At 38.2% G+C, this 11200-nt stretch overlaps 1 long non-coding RNA gene across 1 annotated transcript in view; it reads left to right on the forward strand.

Annotated features, from left to right (window-relative positions):
* Positions 1–106, forward strand: part of LOC116700782 (uncharacterized) — a 15092-nt gene extending 14986 nt beyond the window's left edge. The window contains exon 3 of the long non-coding RNA XR_004334729.1: positions 96–106. This is a non-coding gene — a long non-coding RNA (uncharacterized LOC116700782). The remainder of the gene's footprint in view (positions 1–95) is intronic.
* Positions 107–11200: the final 11094 nt, after the last annotated feature.

The raw sequence follows: 11200 nt of genomic DNA on the forward strand, positions 1-11200 counted from the left end.
CACACACACACACACACACACACACACACACACACGCACAGACCCTATAACTAACCTTACCCTTAACCACATATTTACATGGAATCAAAAAACAGAAGTAATTGAGCCTCATTCCCTATCACTAATCTTGAAACTGATATTAATGCCTACCCTTCCTGAGCATGACCTTATCCTGAAAAATGTCCTCACTTTGGTGGTTCTCCTTGATGTCACTTTAAATGCAAGATTTTATCCTGAGAAAGACAACAATATAGACAAACAACTCCTCCATAGAATGTCAGTTTACCTGCATGCAACAATCCTTTTCCATGGGATACTTTGTTGCAGTATTAACGCTGCTTCACCTAGCTTATGCTGTTAATTTGTTTATTTACTGTACATTTTGTCAACATAAGTGTCTTTGGCAAATATAAATTTTAACTCCCAGTCTTGATACTTAATTTTTTTTTTTTAAAGTACATCTACAAAAATGTGATTGTCTACCTAATATCTTGCTGTTTTAGCTTGACTACATGTTAAAAATGTGGTCCATGAGAAACTCAAAGTGTCACAGACACACAAACACCCAACAAAAATAACATGGCCAGTTATACAGAATCTTGATGAAGAATGGCTTTGTAGGATTTGCTTGGGCTGGTGTTTCAGTAATAACATTACAGTAAGAGCATCCTATCCCATATTTTACATATTGCTCCTTATTTTGAACAGCAAGAGGTAAGATTTGTTTTTTCATGCATTGAGAACCTGCATTGTAATTCTTTTATTCACATCATCAAAGAGGAACGAGCTCTCTGAACACATTAAAGCCACAAGAATGACTCTCAAACTGCCTTTACCTGTATGGTCTTTTCAGCCAGAGCACGTTTTCCATAATAGGATTGATACTTAACAATTTGTGAACCTACATTCCACTATATGTGGCACTAATACACCCAATGCAGCCATCTCAGCCACCATCACACCTTATTACCTCTGTAAGCTCCAGTGGTCACCTCTCCCTCACCAATGTGTTCTAGGGCCTTTCATCAATCATGGTCAACAAGCTATAGAGGCTGAATGGTACGGAGGCTTGGTGGGGGTTGAAAAAGCTATTTGGACAAGCTAATGCAGCCTAAACACACCCGGTAAGCACTGTTTACAGATATATGACATCTGATCTGAATTTCATTTACACTTCTGATACACTTTATGTGTTAAATAAAAACTTGTATGGGCTGTTTTACACGTTTTGCCGGTATTCTCACTTTCCAAAGGTTTCTCGTACCTGTTTACACACAAACACATACCCACACAAAGTTAGACAGTCAATGCTGTCAATTTAAGTCCACACAACACCAACATCAATCTTCATCAAGCATTTGACCTTGAATGTGACCGGTGAAGCATGGATTATACTCCCTAGCACAAAGCTAGAGGGCCCTTCCATAGTGTTTATGTGTTGTTAATTGTGCAGCCCTGCAGTTTTTATGTCACAGCAACATAACTTGTTTCCTTGCATATTTCTTAAAGAACAGCAAACACAAAAACAATCTTGTTTACAAGACTATTATGGCAGTAAGAAATGCCAACACAGAAATAAGGACTGTGTGTCTACAATCAGGAAATAGCTTAGAGTAGCTATGAGGAGTCTATTTTAGTGTATATTAAACAGTATTGTTGATGCCTCTAAATGACTGGCATAAGTAAAAGCATTTGTAAGGAGACTGGATGTTTGTAGATTGTGATTCAGCATGACAGTGGGTCAGGAGCTGGACCTGGCGTTCTAATAATTTGCAGTTAGGGAGCAAAAGCTGTTATAGCTGTCATATTCTGGTAATGGGTGTATGAACATTTCAAAATCTTATTCGAATTTTTACTTTATATGGAACATTTTTTCACTGGTTATTGATCTCTCCACAATTAAAGGTACTGTAGTGTATTTCAACAATATACAATACATCTCATAAGCTGTTTATTTGAAACACTATTTTCTGCACTTCAAAACAGTTGCATGTCTGAAGATCATGGATGAAGGCAGCTCTTTCTGACAGGAGGTGATGGCGCTCATGCTAATCTTTAAAGTTTTTTTTTGCTTAGAATTTCAGCCAAAAGCAAAAAGATAAGTGTGGTTTTCATTTTCGCTTAATCACAGGCTGAACTCTTTGTTATGGATTCTTGGATGGGGTCTGGTGGTACTCTTAGATGTTTTATGGTAAGTTTGTTGACCATCCAATGAGATAGCTCAGACTTTCCAAACCACGAGGGAGCGTCAAGTTTCATCAGTTATTTCATAATTACAATTAGTGGCCCAGATTGCTATTGAATGATTGATTGATTGTTCAGGGTCTTTTGTGACTTTTAGAGACTAACACATAACCAACTAATGCTTATCACAAGTAATGTTCTTATTGTATTAGATAATCAATCAAGACAGTTCAGTCAGAAAACTCACATAGAAGTGATTATTATGTGAATGAAGAATATGTCTAGGCTCTGAATCTTATCACTTCCCACAAGGAATCACCAAAGCAGGAAATGGGGAGTGAAAAATATAACTTCCACTTAGTGGAACGTAGACTTAGAGCCTACAGGTGGATGTTAGGATGGAGGTGGGGCTTTTACAACGGCATCACTTTCAGGAGAGGGCAGTTAGTTTGCTTTTTGAACATTAGTAGTAGTAGTAGAAGTAGTAGTGAGCATTATAATGAAACTGAAAGGAACTGCTGTTTTATTGAGAAAAATGGGTGTCAATTAACGTCCATATTAGAGTATAATATTGTTTCTGTTTAGAGTATGGATATATTGTATATATCTTTGTGTATATATTAGTGTATATTTTTGTTTTGGTTGTTTTGTATGTGAAAGCACAGTGTGAGTAACAATGCTCCAAAGAAAAATTCCTCTTATGTGTCCTCATATCTGGCAAATAAAGCTGATTCTGATTCTGATCACATAATAAATAATAATCCTGCTATTTGGGGTTTATCATAACTTTATGTAAAATCCTTTGTTGTGTATTCTTTTTTCTCCCTTAACTTCACACTGTTTGCACTCTCTTTAACAATATGTAAGTAGGGCTGCTCAAGGTCAAGAGCAGCTGAGAGGCAGACACTTGTTTTGCCATTATTCCAAATATGACTCTCTCTTACTCTCTCTTTGTCTATTTTGTTACTCTTTTACTCCCCTTAACATTTTCTGAGCAGCAGCAGCAGCTGAGTCCAAAAAGTTCTAAAATCACATGTTTTCCCTCCTGTTCCTGCAAGACTCTGATCAAGGAGGGTGTAATAAGTCTGTGTCTGTTTGATTTGCTCATGGCAGCAACAAGAGATGGAAGTGAAAATGTCTAGGCACCATGGTTAACTGTAACTCGTCCAATATATGTTTGACTCGCTTGGCCTGCTTCTACTTCATCAACTTAACCTGTCTACATGTTTTTCAGGCCAAGTTTGGTTACCACTGCTCAACATAAGACAATAATAACATAAATTGCCGTAAGAAGTTTTACAGTCATTATATAATTTGATTAATTAATTAGTACAGTTTTAGGCAGTTCATATAAACTATTTGTTAGTTACCAGTTACTTTAATACTTATTTTTTCTTAATACACCATTTACAACTCATTTAATTTTACACACACTAGATTTAAATATAACAGTAAAGTAAAACTCAAGTTAATCCATATAAGCAAGTTTTTTTCCTTTTTCAGAGACAGATTGCCAGGCGTTCTTTCAAAGCACACTGCATTGCACAACAGCAAAAGCACCATAACTTTCCACACATTTTAACAATAGAGTCGATGGGGGAGGACATATATGCTTGTTTCAAAGAAATTCACCACAGTACAGCAATCTTCAAAAAGACAGATACATTCATTTTAGGCATTGATTTTTTGCAGTGTATGCTTTCTTCATTTGATATAGTTGTGCAGGTCATTGTTCTGCATGTCTTACTATTTGACACCTTGAGATTATGCTAAGAGCAACTCTTAAGGCGTTAATCATAATGATCCAAGTCAGAATAAAATATCCTCAGTCTTGGCTGCATGGTGGGAATTGAAGAGAATTTTTTTTTGTGGCTCCATCCAAGTATAGCACTTTCATAGAAATCCACAGTTTTGCAAATAGACTGAATGATAAGCTCTAATGAGGTTCGAGATGTGTGAAAACTACTTATTTTTCTTCCAGTCTGTCCTTCTATTTCTGTTTTTATTCTCTCACTTTCTTTCTTTCATGCGCACACATGCATGCACACTGACACCATCCATTTCTCTCTTAATCCCACATGCACATGCACGCACGCACACACACACACACGCACACACACATAGACATGCATACACAAATACTCCTACACCTCCAGAAATAGAGGCAGCAACAGTCTCACTGAATATCTCAGCCCACATGTTGATAATGTCACCTTTTCAGTGTTCCATTACCTAGTTCTAACAATCAGAGAACATCTCTCTCTCTCTCTCTCTCTCTCTCTCTCTCTCTCTCTCTCTCTCTCTCTCTCTCTCCCTCCCTCCAACTCTCTCACTTTATTTCGGGATCAGTGGGATGTTTGACAGGAACTGTCATTCCATTTAATTGTCATAGTTAGATTAATGGTGCTACACTGCAATTTCTTCATCACATCTGGAGAGGAAAGAGAGTTTATGATCCATTAATGTCAGTATGCTAACTTGTAAACTGTACTCAGAGGAAATATTGGCCAAAGGGAGGACACCATGGAAGCGAGGTGCATCGCACAGGAGGTTGAGACACAATTACAGATGTAGAGGCCTCTTTGACTACAACATTTTGTCGATCTTCACAGCACTAACGCCTATTGACAGATTCTCAGGTCTCAGAGAAGCAATGCGGCATAAGTGATAACATTACTGTTGTGACACTTGCAACCATTTTATTTTATTTATATATTTTTTTATTAATATCTTTTTCATTTTATTTTTAAACAGAACATACAACTCATGACATGAATACTTATATTATAAACAGTGGTGTCTACAGTCGAATTATGTCATGGAGAGACATTAAAAGGTAGATAAATTGTAGAAATACCGTTGACTGATCCGTGCCCACATTTTCTTATAGGGAAGACAGATGGTCACTAGCTAACATTAGGAAAATGTACAGAAATGAACACCTCATAAGTTGATCCCAGAGTAGCATTTTTCAACATCTGCAGTTCTGTCTGGTTGTATCCCAGAGCTGGCTGGGATAAGATTCCCTGGTCTTCAGGTGTGCTGCCAAGAAACCTTTGTAACAATATGCAGCGTAATAACCTGTCAGAATATAATAAAAATGTCCTGCTCAGTGGAATGAATATGTAGCTGGCACTGTCATATCTATTATAACTCAATAATACCTGTTGTGCAGTGTAGAAGTTATGCAATTAATATTGCAATTTAGCAGGACAAATTCAAACATTTGTGTTAACAATGATTTCAGTTTGCTAAATATAATTATAAATGAATAGATAACCATAAAAAAATGTGTCTTTCATCACTAGCTCAAACCATCATTATATTCAAGAAGGAACAAGAATACTAAAATAGAGCTCTTTACCTCTTTTCTCAATCAGCATGTTTATATCCGTTTCATCAATCAGTCAATCAGTTTGTGATTAGTCTGGAGGACTTGACATTTACTATATAGGATATTTTAGTTACATCAAAGACAATCCTGGTAATTTCTGGTCTATTATCTTCAAAGGAGTGGGTTGCGTTTGTCTCCTCAGCTCATAGAACTTCTGATATATTGAATATATGTCCTGAAAGAGAACTTTGACATCAAAATGATTGAAAATAGTGATCTGTCCCTTTATAAAAAAATGTGTCCCTTAAGTTATGTTAAACATTCACTGTCAGAAGAAATGCTCTTGGCAAATCTGGTTTGCAAATTTATTTTCCACCTTTTATTGAAAATGAAGTTGCTTTAATATCCAAGAACAATAGATGTGTACATTGCATTGTTTGAGAGTGAAACATTGACGATTTACCAAGTGCAAAATGTACACTTTAAATGTGTGGCTACAGATAAGATGCAAACTTTCTTTATCCCAATATCCAAATAAAAAAGTCAAGACTCTAATATCTTTAAAAAATACAGAAGATAAAATGCTTATTATGGACACCGTCATAACTGTTTTTTGTACAGTTTAATTTAATTTAATACAGTTACTCTAATGCTTGAGTGGCAGTAGCGTACTTTCACTAGTATCTTGGAAAAGTATTTAAAGGAAAGCAACTAAGTATTTGAGCAGATGGTCAGTGAGATTCTAATGCCCAGGCCAAACTAAACTGTTGCACGTTGGTTGGCTAAATCTCAGGGTTATAATCAGTGTTATGTAAACTGACGAGTGAGAGCGGTGCTGCTGCTGCTGCTGCTGCTGCTGCTGCTGCTGCTGCTTCTGTGCGGTCTACCTCCGCTCAGTGGCCCCACTCGCTCGCATCCACAGCACTAGTTGTGTGTGTCTATGTTTTGAGTGGATTCACAAGCAGACGTCAATGTTTTTGAGAGGGAAGGGAAAAGAAGAGCCAGTATGGATGTAAACCAAGAATGACGAGATGGAAAAATTGAGAGACAATGCCAACAGGAAGAGAAAAAAAAGTGGAATTTAATTACATTTTCTACAGCAGAGGAAGTGAATGCTGAAGCCAATGCAGAAGTGTCCACATAAGCACTTCCTCTAATGACCACTAGAGGATGGCTTCAAGAAGCTGTATTGAAGTAATTGGAAAAAGCCCCAACATATAAGCGAGAGGTATAAATCCACAGCGCACAAGTACAGTTTAGTTGTGGGCTGGTCAAACAGGCAGAGCATGAAGGAATCCAAATAGGAGAAAGCAACTCCTTTAATACTTCAATTGCAATTAAAAAATAAACTAGAGACCATCTTGTGTGTGTGTGTGTGTGTGTGAGTGTGTGGTTTGATTCTATTATTTTTTATTTTTGTTTTAATTAAGAAAGCAGGCTCCTGGACACAAACATGTAAAATGTCCCCTATTACTCCTACATAGAAGCAAGACACCAGGACTGAAAGAGACACAAAACAGCTGCAGTGTTTGTAGTCATTTTTATGTCTAATTATGTGTCTCTTTGCATCTTGTTTGTGTCTCTGTGTAGTCATTTTGCATCTCTTGGTGGTCGTGTTGTGTCCCTTTGAAGTTTGTTTGGCATCTGGAAGTCTAATGTGAAAAGAAATTTGACTGGAAGTTGAAGATTAAATTCTTTAGGAACCCTCTTAAGGTATCAATGTTTAAAAAAAATGCCTCCAACACTTGTTGGAGAAACTGTGGTATGGTGGGAGACAATACCCACGTATCCTGGGACTGCTCAGTGATACAGACATACTGGAAAGACATTAAAGAGGAAGGGGACTAAATCTTCAAGATGGATCTCCCCTTGGACCCTTTATTTTTCTTACTGAAGAAAATACCTGAAAACTTGCTTTCTAAGGACCAAAGCTACATATTTTGTTAATGACTGCAAGAAAAATGAATACTATTATTTGGATGAAGCCTGGCCACCCTACAATAGCAAAAAATCAAACAGGTCCATACAATGGAAAATATTACTTCAATTTTACAGTTGAAGGTACCTTTGCTTGGGAGAGGATGGACTCCTGTCAGTCTAGGCCTTGATTTAGAATAATTTAAACATACATACAATGGTCTATTTACCCGGCTTCTATGTAGTCAATATAGGTGATGAATGAAGTTCAACCACAAGGTGACCCTTTCATTATTATTTATTTTATTTATTTATTGTTGCTTTGACCTCTCATTGAAAGAGTATGTGTATTGTTTTGCTAAAATTGCCTGCAATGTTTAATATGGGCAATAAAGTTCAAGAAAAGAATAAGTTGTTTTGCGTCTCATTGCAGTCTCTTTGCGGCACATTTTGGTTCTGTTTGTTGTCTCTTTTGTGTGCTGCACCAAAATACACCAATAAACATTTAGAGTTTTTTGACCATATACATGCACTATACAGTGTATCCACTAGCAGCATATTCATGTTCATATTGTCATGGGAGCTAGTTAACTGAATAATGAGTCAAGTCCCTTGAGATGATCTGTAACTGTACATGGTACATATGCAGTGAGTGGGAAAATACTGTTTTGTATAAGATGAAAAAGCTGTGTAACATTTTGGTTAAAAAGTACTGACTGTGTCACTGTGAAGCTATGATGATGTTGAATTGTTTCATAGACATAGCTGAGCAGTTCAAAACTATATTAAAAAAAGTATGTCTTTCTTAGTCCACTTGGGATCTAAGGTCTGCTATTCCTCTACATGTAGCATTTAGTTTTACATCACCAATATGAAAAGCATGATTCTTAGCAAGATTTGGGATGTTGATGTATACACAGCTAATAAAATCATTTTAAAATGAGGATCTATATAAAAACATTAGAAAATAAAAGCCTTTTGCAAGTTAAAAGCATTCATACACATGCATGTACAGTGCATACACACATGCACACACCCACACAATTCAAATACAAGAAGTATTACAACGTGGTCCATTGGCTGTCTTAGTGTACAGAATATTAATGGTATATGTAAGGGATAAGGGATAATGTAGAACAGGCGGGTCATTATTGCCAAATAAAACCCTGACAAGGTGATTCAGTCACCCTGATAAATTACAGTAATAATACTGTAAAATATAGGTTTAAAAAATAATTTCATTGATTTAAAAATGGTCCTCCAGAGTCTACGATCAGAGCAGCGTCTGTAGCAACTGTCTGTGATTCATAGCAGGGGACAGAATTGCACAATTACATTGTACTTTTGTTACTCCATGGTTATAACAGTGTTTCATTTTATAGACTTGAGTCGCTATTCTCTGGACTTTTGATTCGACTGGGACTCAGAGTTAGGTAATGGTGACTCCACGGTGACTCAAACACTGGGGACTAGAGACTTGAGACTTGGTGACTCAACTACAACACTGTGCTTAGGCAAGTAGTATTTACAGGGGCAAATAATAAAGGGGCAAAGTAGTTAGGCAAGTAGAGGTTATGGTTAGGGTAAGGTGTGTGTGTGTGTGTGTGTGTGTGTGTGTGTGTGTGTGTGTGTGTGTGTGTGTGTGTGTGTGCGCACGTTTGCTGTTAGTGTTTCTCCTCCACTTGATCTCAAATGTAGCACCTCACTGAAAATATTTCCATGGTTACATCACACCTGTGGAAAGTCTTAATTAGACTGCTCCATCCAGATTGGATGGGTGAGAGTTAACAGATGAAACCAGGAGCTTAGCAGAAGGGGAAAGAAGACTGTTACGCAGCAAAAACCAAGTCTGGGTTCAAGAGCCAGAGCAGCGGCATTGTTTCAACCCGCTGGCACAGTTAAATGCACAAGCCAAGGGTGAAAAAGGCAAGCACAAATCAAGCTTTACTGCAATAATTGAACTGAAGTACTGCACTTCGGTTTATCTTTCTCTCTCTCCTGCTACAGCCTCAGTTGGAGGCCAGATGGGAGCCCTGCCTGCTATTGCCTACTGGACTAAGAGTGGTCTTGAGCCTTTCTCTTCATCAAGGAGCAGCCCTGACCTAAAAGGACCTAAAACACCCTGTCCATGAGAGGAGAGACTCAGGAATCTTCAACTGACAGACATCACATGCCAAATTATGACATTCTATCCCTGTCATAAGTGCTCTGTTCCACTCCAAAAAGCGTAAAAAGCCCCACCTGTCCTGCTTTTATCACTTTTAAAAATGATTGGTACACTTTTAAAATGATTGGTACTAAGACATAATCTGCTGTTGTCTGTGTGCTCAGGGAGCAGGCCTCTACTCTGTGGATTTTAAGACTGTGACAGAGTCATTAAAAGGCAAGTGTTCACTAAACAAAAAACAAGATCAGCAAAACCATTAGGGTCATGAGCGCTCAAAGGGCCATGAGGGCTCAAATGGCTTGTTGACTCTTGTTGTGCAACTTGTGCAACTGGTGCTTTACAGTGAGTGCTGAACAAAGGCTCCATAGGACACCCCAAGGAGCAAATGGTTGCGCACTTCCATGCGCACATGAAAACACAATGATAAACATACAGCATGAATGACTTCACTTTAAAAGGTCATGGATAAATACTAAAAACACACTGACATGTTCAAGATTGATTGTGCACCTGCAAAACATAGGCCCAATACACATTCACAAACACACATGGGCACGTGCACAAAACTCAGTGACATGAATGTTAAGTGCAAACACACAAATGATACTAAAGGCTGACTGACACACAGAATATCAATTCACCACAGTTGGTAGCCTACTTTAAGTTTGTGTGAAATGAAACAAATGATCACCACATATGGTCCTATGATGGATGCACAGAGACGGGAGGGGGGCATAGTCTGTCAATTCTCTTAAAATTCAAAAGCACTGTTCACAGCGAGTGATTATTTCTCCATAACCTGCACATTCCTCACCTAAATTACCGCCATCCATCTCTCTCGGTTTAGTCCTGCGCGCGCGCATACACACACACACACACACACACACACACACACACAAACACACACACACCTCACTTTGCTATCCGTTCCCATCACCGGCCTAGAGATGGAGCTGTGAGTAGGCAAGTCGCCTTTGCTGGTCTTTATTTGTCTGAGCGGTGACAGTGAATATTCTCTTATTGTAATTGATCACTGGGAGTTTTTGGAGAAGCTGTCTACTGTTGTCCACGAAGGAATTCTGCTCTTTGGCTGAACGAAAGGTTATTTAAACGTGAGGAGGCGGGTAAAGAGATGGGATTCATACTTTTTCTCCTCTCCACTATCCGTCTCCTGCGTGCGCGCCAACACAACACGCACTCGGGCACGTGTTGGTTATGCATGCCCTCAAGTGCACGCGCGCGCACAGGCAAATAAATCGAGTCACATGCAGCACTGGCGTCTGCCTCTGAGAGAAGGGAAGCAGCTTGATATAATATTCCACTTGCATTACAACAGCATACATTCTACGGAAGGAGCTCGGTGGGGTTGTGGAGGTTTTTCTTGTCATTGTTAAATATGCGCGTGCACCATCAGGTTATGGGGACAAAATATGAGCAGATAAAAAGCAGATGGGAGAAGAAGTCCATGTCGATTATTTTAACTTAATTGTATTTAGAAGGTTTGAAAAGTATGTTCATGGAAATTGAATATCCTAAAAAGGCGAACAATCTGACTAGATAGATAGATAGATAGATAGATAGATAGATAGATAGATAGA

The sequence above is a fragment of the Etheostoma spectabile genome, chromosome 13, assembly GCF_008692095.1.
Source record: "Etheostoma spectabile isolate EspeVRDwgs_2016 chromosome 13, UIUC_Espe_1.0, whole genome shotgun sequence".
Classification (NCBI taxonomy): domain Eukaryota; kingdom Metazoa; phylum Chordata; class Actinopteri; order Perciformes; family Percidae; genus Etheostoma; species Etheostoma spectabile.